The 18,895-nt window shown below is 40.8% G+C and overlaps 1 pseudogene; it reads right to left on the reverse strand.

The window, feature by feature from the left end:
- Positions 1-37: 37 nt before the first annotated feature.
- Positions 38-3,053, reverse strand: LOC105876399 (oligosaccharyltransferase complex subunit OSTC-like; annotated as a pseudogene).
- Between the last annotated feature and the right edge of the window lie 15,842 nt (positions 3,054-18,895).

Raw genomic sequence — 18,895 nt, forward strand, 5'->3', positions numbered from 1 at the left:
AAATCCAGTATCCACTCATTTCTTCTCAAAAGGCAGCCTAACCCATCAGATAGCCAGGCAGTTTCCTTCTGACAAATACTCTAGCCATGAGAAAACTCACTAGAACACAGATGAATCCAATGACTAGAAAAAGAAATCTATTGAGTTTTGGAATATTTGGTGCATTGGATTGGTACAGGATTATGGACCTAAACCTCCCATTGTAAACAGGAAGCTCATGCAAGTCCTTCCATAGTATAGTGTCCATTTACTTTGCAGGCCAAGAAAGCTACAGGCCTCTGATGCCATCAGTCATAGAGCCAACACTCGGAGGTTCAACTGTAACAACATAAAATATTCCTCCCGTGATGACGAAGTAAGACACCACCCCACCAGAGCATACACCACCACGGCCGTTGGCGTGTGCACCCAGGGTGGCTTCTTCAGCTTCAGGTTGGAGACATTTGAGCACTAAGAAAGCGACTTGGTACAGTCTCCATGTTGGTGGCAGCAGGGGCAGCCCCGGGCCTCAAGCCCTACGCACCACCCGGAAACAGTGTGTGTGTTCTCCATATAATAAAAATATTAACCTGTTGTCTCTTTTTAACAAAATTTTTCTCAGCCCATTGTCTGTATTTGATTCATATTTTAATATTCAGAAGTTATCACCTTTGTCATTAAATGTGGCAATCTCTTCTCTAGTCTTTCCACTGCTTTTATGCTTAGAAATCCCCTTCTCTCTTCCAATTTATAATAACTTTTCAATTCTATTTTTTTCCAGTTTTATATATGCTCTTTAATCCATCTGGAAATGATTTTGGTATGTGGTATGTAAAGTATTTATTGAAAAAAATATCGTTTTAGTAAAACTAATGGAAGTAGTCTGAAAGTTGTTTGAAAACAGGAAGCATGTTTTATTCACTCTTGGGTCTCCTGACTTTACCAGAGGAGAAATCACTAAACTCAGGTTCTCTTTCCTCAGCTACTGCAGCCCAACCTACATTCCGCAAAGATGGGTCTCCACTCCTTTTATCTGCTCCCTCTGCCAAGAGACACTAACCACCTGTCCTCTTGCTGGTGTCATGACATCTCGCAGGTTTGATTTCTCGCTTGTCCCTTGTGGGCATCTTCCACCTGAATCTGCGGATAAAAGATACCTGCTCCAGGGCTCCCCAGCCTTGGGCCAGCAGCGCCCCCTGGCGCCTCCTTTATATTAATCGTTCATACAATGCTCCACCCTCTCCACAGGCAATTTTTCCTAAAAGGCCCTTCAAATGATCCCCTCCTTTCGCCCCTAGGCTACTTTGCTCTGACATTCTTTTTAGGATGCTTTTCTTTTCTATTTGAACAGCTCCTCCTCAGTTAAGGAGAAGCCATTATTTCCTAGTTGCCTTTTTATATTTTGATATGGAGAGGTGGAGGGATGTGGGTAGATGCCAACTATGAACTCCAACTTCTCAATGATCTCTTCCATGAAATCTTTGAGGCTTTGTACGAGTAAAACCCCAAGGCCTTCTTGCTGCCCACGCTAATGCCTGAAGTTGCAAGTTACAACTACGTGTCTGACTCTGGAACCCTCCTTAAGAGTTTATAAAAAAAAAAAAAGCCCACCAAATTCTTTAGAATTTAATTTTTATCACCCAAGGAGAAATCTATAAAATAGGGAAGGTGGGGTGAGTACGAATGAATGAGACCTAGAAGTAGTCTTCAAATCTAATTAAAGCTAATATTGAATAGTGATCCTGGTAGAAAACAGAAAAATAAATTGTTGAATATATCTGCATCATTTTTTCTCCTAACACCCTAGGGGAGGGCTGAAAAGTACCAGGCACCAGAATGGCCAAAACACGGAGTCAGGGAAGCCAGGAGAGAAAATCTTGAACCATCCGCTCTTTGCATATGCAAGCCTAAATTCGATTGACTCTATGTACAAAAACAAAATTGTCCCAGTGATTGGTTTATACTAGCTCAAGTTACAACAGCAGAAAATTATGAAATGATTATGGAAAAATACGCTCTACTAGACAATGGACAATAGTCATACAACCTACCATAAACTAGCATGGCCCTTGTCACAACATTGATTTGAGAAATATAAGAGAAAGGTTATTTTTCTGTATTTCTTTTTTTTAAGGATTTATTCTTCAGATTGTGGTAGAATTAAAATTTTTTAGGCCTTAAAGATTACTCAATGTTAGACAAATGTTTGGTCAGACTGACTGTACAATGTGTTCTAATATGATTCACTGTTCCTGAAAGTGGGAAAATCTACTTCCAGTTCTGAAATCAGAGGAATTCTGTCATCCCGCCCCTCTGTGAGGGACGTGCTTCTGGCTTTGGTTGCCATTATCCTGTCAAGCTTTTTTCTCCTTTCTCTTTAAATTTCTCCTGGCTGCTCTCTATTCACCCATAGACCTTTAGGTTTCCCTCTTTGTAATCTGATGCCCTGTTCAGCAGGCTGGGAAGCTGTCTCCTGCACTTCAGTCCTGCTCAGCTGCTCGCTGGCCGTAGCTGAATGTGTGGCTTGCTTTGTCCTGTAGCTTTTCCCTTTCCAAGGAGCTTGTACTGTTTTAACATTCTTTATGATGAAAGTATGGATTTCACATAATGAATTGATTCATGTGTATCAAAGTAATCAAAAAGAATATTTAGTTGGTTCTCTTTGATATTGTTTCTTAAATGCAAATTTCACAGCAAAAGCACATTAAAATATTTCCCTAGCACCCACCTTCTCCTGAGACATACCCACTGATTTTATTTTTTAAATTTCATCTTAATTTTCATGAGTTATACACGAACATCAGAGAGTCAAATGGTTACATGGGAAGCATTGCACGAGTACACGAGCAGTCCTCCAGGGTGCCACACCAACTCGTGGAGTCTCCCAACCATTTCAACTCCCTTCTACTGTTGATTTCAGTGTCTTAACTTCATGCCTTCAAAGAGTATGCTTCTGTGAATACTTTATGTTTTTTTAAAAATTTTAGGCAGTATCTATTGACTTCTCTCTTTGAGAAATGAGGATTTAGATTTTCTCCCCCTCTTATCTCTAGTGTATCTGGTCACGATTCCATTCCATTCATCCTTCCATTATACTTATGTTATATCTTTGGTTAGAACAACATACAATGTTGCAATATTATATCTATAAAAGGCTATTTGGAGTTGTACCATTTTTATGCAACTATTTTCATTTGTTGCCCAAGTTTTTGTTTCTCTTAAAGTTACTAAATTTCTTGTTTCATGTGCTTTGTTTTCTCTGTACTCATCATTAAGTTAACCCTAAACTCTCTTCAGATTGTGGAAATGTTCTTTCAATCCACTCAAACACAGGGATTCATTAGTTTTATCTTTTCTGAGTCTTTGGACCTGCTCTAATCTGCACTAGGGCACAACTGACAGCTCGTGCTCAATCTTCATTTACCATCATCTTTGGAGATCTCTGTGTCTCTCTATTGAGTCCCATCTGTTTCCTGGATCCCATGTTCTTTTCCTTCTTGGGTTATGCTCTTGCTTTGGTGTAATACCCCCTCAAGTAACTTCTTGAGAAAGGCTGCATAGGAATAAATTTTTGAGATCTGGCATGTCTGAAAAGGTCTTTATTCAACCTTCACAGACTATCAATAGTTTGGCTGGGTATAGAATTCTAAGTTGGAAATGATTTTTGCTCAGAATTTTGGAGGCAGTGTCCTCCACTGTCTTTTAGTGTCTTTGTCTTTTGTATATGACCTGTTTTTGCTTTTAATTTCTGAAAGCTTTTAGAACTTTGCTATTGTCCCTACTACTATAAAATTTTGTGATTATATGCCTTCTTATAGTCTGTTTTCATTTATTGGGCAATTGATACATCATTTCAAACTGAAAACTTTTGTTTCTTAAGTGGCTTTTTTATAATTTTCTCCTAGAACTTACAGTTTTTATTATTCTGTTTTTTAGATGTTGAACTTCTCAGACTGATCCTCCAGTTGTCTTGTCTTTGCTGTTTTCAATTCTTTTTATTTTCTCTACTTTCTGAGAGATTTTCTTATTTATATTTATCAATTTTCTAATGAATTTTTTATTTAGATTATTATAGTTTTAACTTCCAAGAGCTCATGATTTCCTAGTTTTAAAAAATCCTATTTTTGTTTCATGTAGCCCATAGCTCATTTTATATGTCTCTGAGGATAGTAAAGATTTTTTTTTATCTTCCTCTTTCATATTAAAGGATCTACTCAGAAATAAACTAGGCTGTCTGTTCCCCTTTAAGAGTAGGGCACTAAAAGCTGATTGCTAACTCTGCACATGTGGATGGACCATTAAGAATGAAAGAAGCTATTCTGTTGTTTTACTGGGGAACTTCCATCATCAATATCTTCATGTCTATTTACTTGAACTATTCATATTTTCCTGCCTAGAGGGTATTAGCTCAGTTGCCAGATCCTGTGAACTTCAACTGCTAGTGACGTGATTTGGGGGTATTCCGTGGTACAACTCAGGTCATCGCCTCTTAGTTCCCCCTGCGGCCAGCTCAGGACTACGTTTTCTAGGGCGTATTGAACTTGCCAGCATCCAAACTTTTGCTCCTATAATTTTCTCTCTCATCCTTTTTGTTCTTGTGAGTTAATGCATTTAAAAAATTCATTTACTGGCCGGGTGTGGTGGCTCACACCTGTAATCCTAGCACTCTGGGAGGCCGAGGCGGGAGGATCGCTCAAGGTCAGGAGTTCAAAACCAGCCTGAGCAAGAGCGAGACCCCGTCTCTACTAAAAATAGAAAGAAATTAATTGGCCAACTAAAAATACATACAAAAAATTAGCAGGCATGGTGGTGCATCCCTGTAGTCCCAGCTACTCAGGAGGCTGAGGCAGAAGAATTGCTTGAGCCCAGGAGTTTGAGGTTGCTATGAGCTAGGCTGACACCATGGCACTCTAGCCCGAGCACACACACACACACAAAATTCATTTACTGTCATGTAATGAGGATTTTAGGAAGGGACAGAGATAAATGAGGATGTTTTGCCTTTCATCATTCACTAGAAGTTTCAACATTTCCCCAAGACTGTTTATCAGGCAATTTTAAATTTTGGAAATGTATCACTATACGAATAATGAAATTGGTATCTATAAAATCTTTTTTTTTTTTCTTTTGAGACAGAGTCTCATTCTCTTGCCTGGGCTAGAGTGCCATAGTGTCAGCCTAGCTCACAGCGACCTCAAACTCTGGAGCTCTAGTGATTCTCCTGCCTCAGCCTTCTGAGTAGCTGGGACGACAGGCGTGTGCCACGATGCCTGGTAATTTTTCTATTTTTAGTAGAGAGAGGGTCTTGCTCTTGCTCAGGATGGTCTCCAGCTCTTGAGCTCAAGGTATCCTCCCACCTCGGCCTCCCACAGTGCTAGGATTACAGGTGTAAACCACTCTGCCCTGCCGGTATCTCTAAAATCTTGAATGAAATTTAGTAGTGTGTGATCTCTTCAACTAGAATGTAAAACCAACTCTTGGGTCTATGTGTACCTTGGCTTTCCCCCACTGAGCCTGGCATAATGCTGAAGATATGTTGATGATGAAATATATGCTTGTGGAATAGGAGTCTACATGGATAAGAGTTACTTTATGATCCATGTGAGGGAAAATATTAAGTACACACTGTAACTATTTCCTTTTTTTAGCATTGGGCACCACATTGTATTTTTCATGTACGTTTTCTGAATCAATGACAGTATTCTAATATCTGTATCAAGTAGCGCCTTTTACAGTAATTTCCTGGTTTTATTAAATGAGTCAGACAAACTGTTTAAACATTTGAAATAATGAGGCTGAAAGCAGGGTATTCCCTGCCACCACCACCATCCCAGGTGGTGGAGTGTGATGGTTAAGGACAGGGATTCTGCCCCCATTACTTGGCTGTATGACCCTGGACAAGTAACGTACCCTCTTTGGGTCTCAGTCTCCTAATATTTAAAAAAGAAATAATAATAGCAAATATGTCAGTGTAGTTGTGAGGATTTCATTTTTTTATATATGTAAAATACTTTACAATTCTTGGCACATAATACTCTCAGTAAATTTTAGCTGTGATAACAATAAAAATGATGATTTTTTTCTGAGCAGTGAAGATAGTAATTACAGGAGTGATGAGTGCCATGAAGGAGTACAGTGCAATGGGAGTGTTTATCAGAGGGACAAAACTTAAATGCAGTGTGTTTTAGTCTTTTTCCTTCAAAGGCCATGGCCCTGTCAGCTGCCCTCTGCTTTGAACCTGAGAAAGTGGTTAGAGAAAAATGAATTTCCTGGCACAGTTAAAAGCATGTTTACATGATTCAGCTAGCTTGAGGAAAACTGGATGAAGGGACGGGGAAGTAGTGTGATATACAAGTTAAAGGAACAACTGGGAAAGTGGGCTCAAGGTGCTTTAAGGCATACTTGTGCAGATTGAGGTTTCACTTTATGTTTCAATATGTGTGACTATTAAATGTTATTCTTTTTTAATAGGCAATACATCGACATGGCTCAAAAAATCAAATATAAAAGGTATGCAGTGAAAAATCTTATGCCTATCCTTGCCACAGATAACTCTTTTCCTTACCACAGATAATGACTTTTTTTGTTTTCCTTTCTCGGGTTCATATGTAAATACAGACAAATATGAATATGCATTCTTATTTCCTGTCTTTTACAAAAAGCAGCATACTGTGGCATACTCAGTTGCATTCATTACTGTCTCACACCTTGCTTTTAATTTAAAAATACATTATGCAGATTTTTCATGAAAGTCAAAAGCTTTTTTGTTCTTTCTGTTCATGTGCATAGTATTTTATTATATGGCTATATGGTAATCCAGCCAGTTCTTACTGATGGATACTTGCTTCCATTTTGCTCTAACAAAAATGCTGCAACTGAATAAACCTGTTTGTATGTCTGTTGATACGTCAGCAAGATCAAAGTTTCCTCAAAACAATTTTGTACAATTTTTATTAAGCTTTGCCTAGGTATTTTCATTTTAATTTTTTAGCTTGAAATAATTTCTAACTTACTGAAAAAGTTACAAAGAGTATACAAAGATCTCCCAATTCTCTTCATTCAGCAAAGATTACCCAATTGTTAAGTGTGAGCATTTTTATTCTGAACCATTTGAGAGTAAGTTGCAGACATGATACCTCATTACCCTTTTAGTATTCACTGAGTATTTCCTAAAAACAAGGACACTGTCCAACAAAACTGCAGTGCAACTATCAAAACCAAGAAATAGATATAATAGTATATAATCCTGGCCGGGCGCAGTGGCTCACGCAGGTAATCCTAGCATTCTGGGAGGCCGAGGCAGGAGGATCCTTCAAGGTCGGGGAGGTTGCTGTGAGCTAGCCTGATGCCATGGCACCCTAGCCCAGGCAACAGAGCAAGACTCAGTCTCAAAAAAAAAAAAAAAAAGTATGTAATCCAGAGACTCCATTCAAATTTCACCAGTTGTCCTAATAATCTTCTAAAATGTATAGGCCAATTTGGGTTTGTAATCATTTTCTCATGATTTGAGCCAGGTTATACATCTTTCTCAGGACCACCACAGAAGTGGTGGTGTGTTCTCAGTGCCTCACGTGAGGTGGCAGCCACATCCGTCCCATTGCTGGTGACATTAACTTGATTAAGATATCTATCTGCATGTCTCTCCATATCACTGCAAGGTAATGTCAACAGGACTTCTTCTTGGTGAGGATAATTGATAAGTAATTTGTACTTATTAGTAATTAAGATAATTTGACATTCTATTATAAGGTAGAACATTCCTTTTTTCCATATTTATTTAGTTAATTATTTATATCAGTAGAGATTACCATTTTATTCACTATGACTATTTGTTCCTATTTTATTTACTATCATCAATTATTTTAATGCTCAAATTCTTTCAGGCTGGCCAGTAGGAGACCCTTCAAGCTAGCTCCTATGTCCTTTTGACATGTTCCTGTCATTCCTGAGCATGTCCTTATTTGAAGTCACAAGACGTTCCAGGTTTATTTTATATTTTACCTGCTCTGGAATCAGTCATTTTTCCAAGAAGTCCTGGTTTCCTTCTGTTGTGGATAATTAAGAATTCAGAAACTAAAAAGTCAGAATACAGAGACTAAAATCTGGGCCTAAGTCCATAGCAAAGTGTCATTACTTTAGACTCTGCCAAAGAACAGAACTAGGAAATATATGTATGTGCATACACACATATACACACACACATTTATGTCTATTTCTGTATCTGTCTACATCTTTGAAAAACTAAGTTCACACTGATACAATTTCAATTTCAATCCAACACTATAGGGGTTACTCCTGACTTCTTTCTTTCTGTTCTTGTAATCCCCTTTGCCAACACTTAACAAAACCTGGCTGTCATTATTCTCAAAATATTTACTTACCTGTTCAGACCTCCTGTATATAATTAATGTCCCTATCATACTGGCCAAGTGTCCCATCCTCTGGCCTTGGTATCACCAATCATGCAGGCCATGGCTGTGTCAGAGAGAAAATTTTATCTTTTTCATTTGTATTGTAAAAGGAATCCTCTTCTTTTATAAGAAGAGGTTTTTGTTTATATATTTATATATTTTATATGTGAGAAGATGGTTTTTGTTTATATATTTGAAGCCTATTAATTTCTGTATGTTAATTTTATATCCTACGACCATATACAATTCTCTTAATGTTTGAGTTAGTATTTCTATTAATTCTCTTGGGTTTTTTTTTTTTCAAGTATATATTCTGAAAATAGAAATCTGCAAAGAGGATTTTGTTTTCCTCTCTATTTACAATTTTTAGATCTCAAATTTCCTTCTCTTTTTTAATATAATTGACCAATAAAATGTTAAATCATAGCAGCAGTAGTGGGTGTTCTCATATTGTTCCTAACTTCAGTGGAAATGCCTCCAGTGATTTCTTGTTAAGATGGTGGCTTTGGGACCAAAATGTATTTGTTTTTTATGTTTTTAACTTTTTAATTTGAAGTAATTTTAGAAATATAGAGAGTTGCAAAGATAGTACAGAGAATTCTTGTGTATCTCTCACTCAGTTTTCCCTAATGTTAACATCTTATACAATCCTGGTACATTTATAAAAACTAAGAAATTAACATTGGTTGTGTGTGTGTTTTTAAAATTGGGTTAAGGAAGTATCCATTCCTCTTTTTGAGTCTCTTTTAATAATTGGGAATGGATGTTTAATTTTGTCAAATGTCTTCTCAGCACACATTCTTATTTTTCTCTTTTGACCTACTAATCTGATGAATTAATAGACTTCCTAATATTGAATGAACCTTGTATCACTCTATGCAAGAACCCTTGGCAGAAACCCACATGATTAAGAATATCATGTGCATAATTTTTTTGAAATTAACTATTAGGTTCTGTCACTAATATTTACTTAGAATTATTAACATTGATAGGTTTTGGGGTTTTTGTTTTTGTTTTTTTAAGGCGAGGTCTCACTCTATTGCCTGGGCAAGAGTGCAGTGGTATCATCATAGCTTACTGCAACTTCAAACTCCTGGGCTCAAGCAATCCTCCTGCCTCAGGCTCCCAAATAGCTGGGATTAGAGGTGCACACCACCATATCCGGCTATTTCTTCTATGTTTTTGTGCAGACAGGATCTCACTATGTTGCCCAGGCCTCAAGTAATCCTCCTGCTTCAGCCTCCCAAAGTACTGAGTTTTACAGGGGTGAGCCACCGCACCCTGCCAACACTGATAGTTTTAAATAAGATTGATTTGTAGTTTATTTTTTATTTTTTTCTTTTTCTTTTTATTTCGGCATATTATGGGGGTACAGATTTTAAGGTTTCAATAATTGCCCATTCCCCCCCCACAAGTCTGAGTCTCCAGCATGACCATCCCCCAGATGGTGCACATCTCACTCATTATATATGTATATACCCGCCCCCCTCCCCCCTGCCCAATACCCTATTACTGTAGTACCTATGTGACCACTTAGGTGCTGTTCAGTTAATACCAATTTGCTGGTGAGTATATGTGATGCTTGTTTTTCCATTCTTGGGAAACTTCACTTAATAGTATGGGTTCCAGCTCTAACCAGGAAAATATAAGATGTGCTATATCACCATTGTTTCTTAGAGCTGAATAGTACTCTATGGTATACATATACCACATTTTATTAATCCATTCTTGGATTGATGGGCACTTGGGCTGTTTCCACAGCCTTGCAATTATGAATTCTGCTGCTATAAACATTCAAGTGCAGGTGTCTTTTTTGTAGAATGTCATTGGATCTTTTGGGTAGATGCCCAGCAATGGGATTGCTGGATCAAATGGTAGATTCACTTGTATCGCTTTAAGGTATCTCCATATTGCTTTCCACAGAGGTTGAACTAATTTGCAGTCCCACCAGCAGTGTAGGAGCATAGAATTTTTTTATTTCCATCTTGATTTCTTCATTTATGAAGTAATCATTTAGTAGGAGGTTGTTTAATTTCCACGTTTTTGTGTAGAAATGTGAGTTTCTGTTATGGTTGATTTCTACTTTTATTCCACTGTGATCTGAGAAGGTACATGGTATGATTGCTATTTTTTTAAATTTCTTGAGATTTACTTTGTGTCCTAGGATATGGTCAATCTTAGAGACTGTCCCGTGAGCTGATGAGAAGAACGTATATTCAGTGGATTTTGGGTAGAATGTCCTGTAGATGTCAGTCAGACCCAGTTGTTCCAAGGTTTTGTTTAAGTCCATTATTTCTTTATTAATTTTCTGTTAGGAGGATCTGTCTTGTGCCGTCAGTGGGGTGTTGAAATCTCCGGTGATTATGGAGTTGCTATTAATCTGTTTGCTTAGATCCAGTAAGGTTTGCTTTATGAAACTGGGTGCACCTAAGTTGGGTGCATATATATTTAAAATTGTTATCTCTTCTTGTTTAAGTGTGCCTTTCACCATTATATAATGACCCTCTTTGTCTTTCACTACTTTTGTTGGTTTAAAAACTAAATCGTCTGAAATTAGAACTGCCACGCCAGCCTTTTTTTGGCTTCCACTTGCCTGGAATACTGATCTCTACCCTTTTACTTTTAGTCTATATGCATCCTTGCAGGTTAGATGTGTTTCCTGAAGACAGCATATACTTGGCCTGTATTTTCTTATCCATTCAGCCAGCCTATGTCTCTTGAGTGGAGAGTTTAAGCCATTCACATTTATTGAGAGAACTGATAGGTAAGGTAGATTACTGTTCATTCTGTTGGGTTGGATGTTGTTGCTTTGATTTCTCTCTTGACTCATTGTATTATCTGGCCTTTAATCTTTTGGTTTTGGTTGTTTTTGTATTCGTGAGTTTTTATTATGGTGTTCCGTGCGTAACACTGTTTTGAGTACTTCTTGTAGGGCTGGTCTTGTCTTGGTGAATTCTCTGAGACTTTTCTTGTCTGAGAATGTCTTTGTTTCTCCTTCATATATGAAGGTTAGTTTTGCAGGGAATAAGATTCTAGGGTGGGCATTGTTTTGTTTCAGAAGAGTGAGAATGGGGCCCCAGTCTCTCCTTGCTTGTAAAGTCTCATTAGAGAAGTCTGGTGTAATTCGAATTGGCTTTCCCTTGTATGTCACTTGCTTCTTTTGTCTTACAGCTCTTAGAAGGGCCTCTTTAGTTGATATTTTGGTCAGTCTGATGACTGCATGTCGTGACGTCTTCCTGTTTGCATTGAATCTCCCAGGGGTCCTCTGAGCTTCTTGGACTTGTATATCGAGATTTTGAGCAAGGCCTGGGAAATTTTCCTCTATTATATCTTCAAATAGCTTGTCCAACCCTTGAGTGTCGTCCTCTTCCCCTTCTGGTAACCCTATGACCCTCACATTAGGTTTCTTCACATAATCCCACATCTCTTGTAGGCTTTGCTCTTTTCTCTTTCTATCTTTCTCTGTTTCTCTGCTCTATCTCTGTGATGGTTTTATTTCGTTGGGGGGTGTTATCTTCAATCTCTGAGATTCTTTCTTCTGTTTGATCTACCCTGTTCTTGAGACTTTCCACTTTATTTTGTAGTTCCCTGAATTGATTCTTCATTTCCAGGAGTTCGGTTAAACTTTTCTTCATTGTGTCCATTTCTTTTTCCAGATCCTGGAGGCTTTTTGTGGTTTCTTTGTGGTGGTTATTGAGTTGTTGTTGCAGGTTGGTGAGTGTTCTTATGATCCACATACGGAATTCCTCTTCTGTCATTTTGGTTGCCTGATTTGGGTTGGTGTCCGTTTCTAGGGGGCTGGTGCTCCTCTTTGGGGGTGTGTTTTCCGTTTGGTTCTTCATATTTCCTGAGTTCCTTCGCTGATTTCTTCCCATGTCGATCAGTTGTTGTTTCTTTCCTTTAGGTTTTTGTTTGGGTATTCACATGCCTTGTTTAGTTTCTGAGCCATTAGGTGGTGTCTGTGGGTGAGATTCGACCACTCCCTGTATATTGAGTCAGTGGGTGCCGTGAAAAGGCTGTGCAGGATGCCGTCCCTGTCAGTAGGTGGCGCTTGCTTGGAGGAACAGGCTATGCTGTTGTTTTTGTGTCCTGTTATCAGCTCTTGTTCTGGGCGGAGCTGGGTTGGGTAAGCCTGCCCTCAGGCACCACCAATGCCATTAGCAGGGGTCAAAGTTCTGTCCTCTGCTTCCAGGAAAAGCTGTCAGGGAGGGGCTGGAATGGTCCTGCTCAGACAGAAAGTCTGCTTTTGGGGGTGGGGCTGTCTGAGACCCACAGTCTGGAGAGAGCCTGGCTTCTTTCCACCCTCCCCAACTCTGCAGCTACTCCAGGGCCTCTGCCAGCAGGCCAGACCACACACCACCAGGCCTCCCCGGATTTTGATGCCGGCAGGGAGGTTCCCTGCAAAGAAACGCTGCCTGGGCTGGGTGCACGGCCTCCCTTTGGTGGGAGGGTTGCCCTCTAGGATGCTGATCTGCCCCTGGAGGCACACACACCTCAGCAGGCTGTTCACATATATCCCTTCTGTGCCCCGGGCAATGCTAGCCCTCGGTGCAGGGGATCTGGTCTGCAGGTCCGACCTCTGGGTCCCAGAGTTCAAACTGTATCCCCACCAGGGAGAGGATTTCCGGTCCCAATTCACCCACAGGGAGCCCAAGCTGTGTCTGTGTCTCTCAGTCTCTGAGTCGGCACTGTTCTCCTGGGAACACCGTGCCAGCAGCACCTGGGAGGGCGGGCGGGTAGGGAGCTCACAGTCTGAGTTCCCCTTAGTCAGCTGTAGGGTCCCAAAAGAGAAGGTCCCGTTCCCTGGAGGTGCCTCCGGCTGGTGGCTGTATTGTCTCTCTGGGCAGCCGCAGATAGGGTCGGGGGAGGGGAGAAGGAGGCAATATGGTGCCTGCCGTGCGGCTCGGGTCTGTGCACACGGAGGTGCCCTGAGGGATTTGGGAGTCTGGTGCCGTGTCCGCTACAGGCTCACCGCTAGCTGGCGGTGGCCGTCTCTGGGCTGGTGTCCGCAGGTCTCTCCACCCGCTGGGGAGCCCACCAGCAGTCCCAAATGCAGGGGAGGGGAAAGGTGACTTATCCACCTACCCTTCCCGCTGGTCTCCGGGCTGCTCCGGCGGTCTCAGCTTCCAGTTCTCCTCCGCAGCCTCCTCCCGTGGAGTCTCCCGGGGTCTCAGGTACCCCTCCTTCCGGCCCTCATCTGCTGTATGCTCGCCTTCTTGCTTCTTTTTTCTAATTTCTGCTAGAATCTGTCTTTTCTGCAGAGACACTCTTTCTGGCAGTGTTTCTCATCCGCCATCTTGATCCTCCTCCTACATGTTTTTCTGTAGTTTATTTTTTTATAAAACAATCTTGGCCGGGCGCTGTGGCTCACGCCTGTAATCCTAGCTCTTGGGAGGCCGAGGCGGGCGGATTGCTCAAGGTCAGGAGTTCAAAACCAGCCTGAGCAAGAGTGAGACCCCGTCTCTACTATAAATAGAAAGAAATTAATTGGCCAACTGATATATATATAAAAAATTAGCCGGGCATGGTGGTGCATGCCTGTAGTCCCAGCTACTCGGCTGAGGCAGAAGGATCGCTCAAGCCCAGGAGTTTGAGGTTGCTGTGAGCTAGGCTGACGCCACGGCACTCACTCTAGCCTGGACAACAAAGTGAGACTCTGTCTCAAAAAAAAACAATCTTGTCAGGTTTTGGTGTAAATGTTATTCTTAGGAGTTACTCTTAAGAGTAAATGTTACTCTTAGGAGTTTGGAGATTTTCCTTCAGTGATCTGGAATAATTTCAGCAGCATCAAGATGACCTAGTGTTTAAGGTTTGGTAAAAGTCAATGAAACTTTTGGCCTTAGTGTCTTCTGGGGAGGGGAGGGGTTGGATAACCCATTCTACTTCTTTAGAAATTGATCTGTTTAGACTTTCTGTTGTCATTGAGGTGATAAATAAAGTTTTGGTAAATTATAGTTTCTTAGAAAATTATACGTTCTTCTAGGTGTTCAAGTTTATTTCTATCATTATAAAAAGTTTCCTCCTAAAATTACATTTTCCTGTTTTGATCATTATTCTATTTTTAATTTTGTATATATATGATTTTATTTCTTTTAAGTTAGCTAGTGGTTTGTCTTAATTTTTATTCAATAAAGTATTTTATTTATTCATTCACTTGTTCTATTTCTTTTAATTCATGTCTACTTTAACTTTTGCTTTTAAATTTCCCCATTTTTTGTTCTTTTCCTAACTTTGATTCATATTTTTATGTTTATTTTCTTATTAGTGTAAGGTTTTTTTGTTTTGTTTTGTTTTGTTTTAAGACAGAATCTCACTTTGTTGTCCAGGCTAGAATGAGTGCCGTGGTATCAGCCTAGCTCACAGCAACCTCAAACTCCTGGGCTCAAGCAATTCTTCTGCCGCAGCCTCCTGAGTAGCTGGGACTATAGGCATGCACCACCATGCCTGGCTAATTTTGTCTATATATTTTTAGTTGGCCAATTAATTTATTTCTATTTCTAGTAGAGACGGGGTCTTGCTCTTGCTCAGGCTGGTTTTGAACTCCTGACCTCAAGCGATCCTCCCACCTCAGCCTCCCAGAGTGCTAGGATTACAGGTATGAGCCACCGCCCCCGGCCTTTAGTGTAAGGTTTTTTGGCAGTGGTGAAAAGAAAAGACAGAGAGAGAGAGAGAGAGAGTGGGGCCAAACAACGTGGCTTTATTTAGTGCTTCTGGACAAAGTTCTGGGGCCCCAAGAGAGGGGGGGCCCAGAAGTCGCCCACATTTGAAGGGGCTGCAGCCTTTTATACCGTTTGGGTGGGCTAGGGACTTTTGGCGGGAAGAGCTGGGGCGACCTTGGGTGGTCATTGAGAAATAGGAGGGGCTGGCGGTATTTGGGGAACCCAGGAGCCCACACCTTTTATGGGGTGGACACCTGGGTGTGGTTTTTCTCAGCGGGGTCTGGCAGTTTGTCCTTGGGGGCCTGGTCTCATGAGCCTTTTCTTTTTGATCTATGGAGGGAAAAGGGGGCCCTGCCACCAGCCTTACAATTAGCACTTGAGACTACAAATTTTATTCTACTTTATTTTTATCTCGTAGTTTCTAATATAAATATTTTCATTATTCTTGCTCTCTAGAATTGGTATAGTTTTGATTAGCAATTTCTTTTCACACATAGTTGCTTGAATTTTAAAATTTCCAGATAAATGATGATTTTTCTTTTCTAATTTTGTTAACATTTCAATTTTATATTCCCTGTTTTTCAGTTCTGTCATTTGTCTGTATATAATTTTCTTAGTCCCAGACAATATCTATTCAGTATTTCTAGGAGCAATGGTAGCATGACAACTTGTATCTTTTCCCTCTTCCCCCCTCCTCTTCCCCACCATAACTTCAGTCAATAGTGTTATCTTTCTTTAATATTTATCTTCGTACTTACTGTTAAATGTGCCTTTACCTCTGATTTGGTATGTCAGCTTTAAGTAATATCCTTTGACTCTTAGCTATTGCAGATGGAGCAGTAGTGCGCTTATTCTACCTCCCATCAGGGGGTCTTTCATCAACTGAGACTTCCTTGTCTGATTGTTTCTTTCAAATGCAACATTGCTGTGGGTTTCTCCATGCAGCCACAACTTTTTCTCTCCAAAGCAAAGCGGGCTCAGGAGGCTTCTGCCCATGTCTAGTATTCCCTGCCCCCTCCCCCAGGGTGACTGTCTCAAGTCAGGAGCTGAGTTCTGCAGCCACTTCCTGAGCTCTGCATGGCTGGACCCTCCTTAACAACTTCTGTTCCTTCTTTTTCCACCAATTCTTGTAAACTTAGCTGTTTGATCTGAGCCCTGTTCTCAGGAATTTCTTCCCCAGCTTTTGCACTTCCTAGCGGGTTTCTGTTCTCCAGGGTGTCTAATTTTGCAGGTCTTTCTGGGATCTGTCACTGCTGGATCCCTTGGTCCCCTACACCTGATGTATCCCTACATTCCCTGCACTCTTTCCCGGCAGCTTTGTCCAGTCTTTAGGCCTCACCGTATATATTTTGGAGTTTGTTTTCTCTATGTCTCCTACTTTTACTGATTATGGAGTCCACAGAGTTTATTCTCCCTTGTTTACCTTGTCACTCTGCATGGTTTGCAGGAGAGGGGCCAATACTTGAATCTAAGCTGTGGCCATTTACATTCTGGAAGTCTGGATTTTAACACCTTTAATAGAGGATCCTCATGTAGCTCACTGGCAGTTCATTAATGAGGTGTTCAGCAGGAGATTCAATCTGAGTCTCATACTTGGTGAGACAAAACTGGTCTGCTGTAATTTTTCTTAATTTTATTTTAAACTTACCAACATAAACTCCTATTGCTACGATAGACCAAGGAGAGAGTTATTTGGATAGTTTGTTCCTCAAGGTACCTGGACAAAGTTACTAGCACTCTGTTAATATTGTACATGGCTCTTTTGCTTTTCTGAAGAACAGTTCTAAACCATGGTCTCACTCTGCAGACACCCACCCTCAACCACGCTGATGAGAAAACGTAGAAGCCCACAGGTCGAGCTTCCTCAGCTTCCCTTTTCCTACTTGTCAGCGTGTCTATAGGGCAGTCTCCATCCTCGCTGGCTCCCATCCTGGGAAGAGATGCCTCTCTCTCCACACTACAGCCTCCTTCCCTAGGTCTATGCTTCATAGTTCTCTTCTGCAAGTTTTTAAACTTTATTATTTTCATCTCCTCTGGCTTATTCCACAAATAAACTTACTCCCTTTATCCTAAAAATAAATTAAACCAAGGCCGGGCGCGGTGGCTCACGCCTGTAATCCTAGCACTCTGGGAGGCCGAGGCAGGCGGATTGCTCAAGCTCAGGAGTTCGAAACCAGCCTGAGCAAGAGCGAGACCCCGTCTCTACTATAAATAGAAAGAAATTAATTGGCCAACTAATACATATAGAAAAAAAAAAATTAGCCGGGCATGGTGGCACATGCCTGTAGTCCCAGCTACTCGGGAGGCTGAGACAGAAGGATTGCTTGAGCCCAGGAGTTTGAGGTTGCTGTGAGCTAGGCTGATGCCACGGCACTCACTCTAGCCTGGGCAACAAAGCGAGACTATGTCTCAAATAAATAAATAAATAAATAAATAAATAAATAAATAAATAAATAAATAAATAAATAAATAAATCCAGACCAGAAGTCCCCAAACATTCCGGAGTCTCTTATATGCCTTTACGGTTTCTGTTTCTCCCTCCTTCTCTGGCAGCCCATGCCCAGCTGCTGCCTCCAGCCCTTGCCGATCCCTCTTCCGGCCATCACACACTCACTGAAAGAAAGTCAGAGCTGTCTGAATGACAGGATGCATCACCACCTGCTTTAAATCCTACATACCAGGACAGCGAGAATGGGCAATCTAGTTCTACTGGTCTGCTCTCCCGTCCCAATGTTAATTCCACTATCCTCAAGGTTATCATTTGCCCTTGCATCATACAATCTTACTTTATATTGTCATCTACTTCTGAGGCCAAACACCAGATGAAAGAGACTCGGTTTAAAAGTATTTTAGCAAAAATTTTCTGTTCATGGCAATGCACAAGTTCAAAATATTACAATATGCCATATAAAATATTCCTTTGAAAATAAATTTACTTCAGCTTGTGAATTTTATGTGTGAAGGTCACTACAAAGAAAAAATTCTGTTGGGAGGGGTAGCGGGAAAAATTAATTTTTTAAAACGTTTTATTGATTTGGCATGGGAGCAAGTACACTGTTAATAGTTTGATAGCTCAGCGTGATGGCATGTGTCTGTGGTCCCAGCTATTCAGGAGGCTGAGGTGGGAGGATCACTTGAGCCCAGAAGTTCGAGATTGCAGTGAGCTATGATCATGTCACTGTACTCCAGGCTGGGTGACAGCGAGACCCTGTCTCTAAAAAATAAATTAGGCCGGGCGCGGTGGCTCACGCCTGTAATCCTAGCTCTCTGGGAGGCCGAGGTGGGCGGATTGCTCAAGGTCAGGAGTTCAAAACCAGCCTGAGCGAGACCCCGTCTCTACTATAAATAGAAAGAAATTAATTGGCCAACTGATATATATATGTAAAAAATTAGCCGGGCATGGTGGCACATGTCTGTAGTCCCAGCTACTCGGGAGGCTGAGGCAGTAGGATTGCTTGAGCCCAGGAGTTTGAGGTTGCTGTGAGCTAGGCTGATGCCACGGCACTCACTCTAGCCTGGGCAACAAAGTGAGACTCTGTCTCAAAAAAAAAAAATAAATAAATAAATAAAAAATAAAAAATAAATTAAAAAAAATAGTTTGTATTTAGGTGGTAGGTATGCAGACATGTGATTTTATAGAAAATGTCAGGTTTTTGTCTGAAAATGTTGGTTCTTGGCGCGCCCATGGCCAAAGAATGACCAGACATGCCAGAGTTAGGCAAACATAAAAATGAGGTTTGTTGAGGAGAGAAAGATAGGATTATAGGGCAAGAGCTAGGGATGGGTTTACAGAGCATGGTACATATACCACAGGTGACGATCAGACCCACTGTTGCAGCAAAGTGA

Source organism: Microcebus murinus, chromosome 7 (genome assembly GCF_040939455.1).
Source record: "Microcebus murinus isolate Inina chromosome 7, M.murinus_Inina_mat1.0, whole genome shotgun sequence".
Taxonomy (NCBI): Eukaryota; Metazoa; Chordata; class Mammalia; order Primates; family Cheirogaleidae; genus Microcebus; species Microcebus murinus.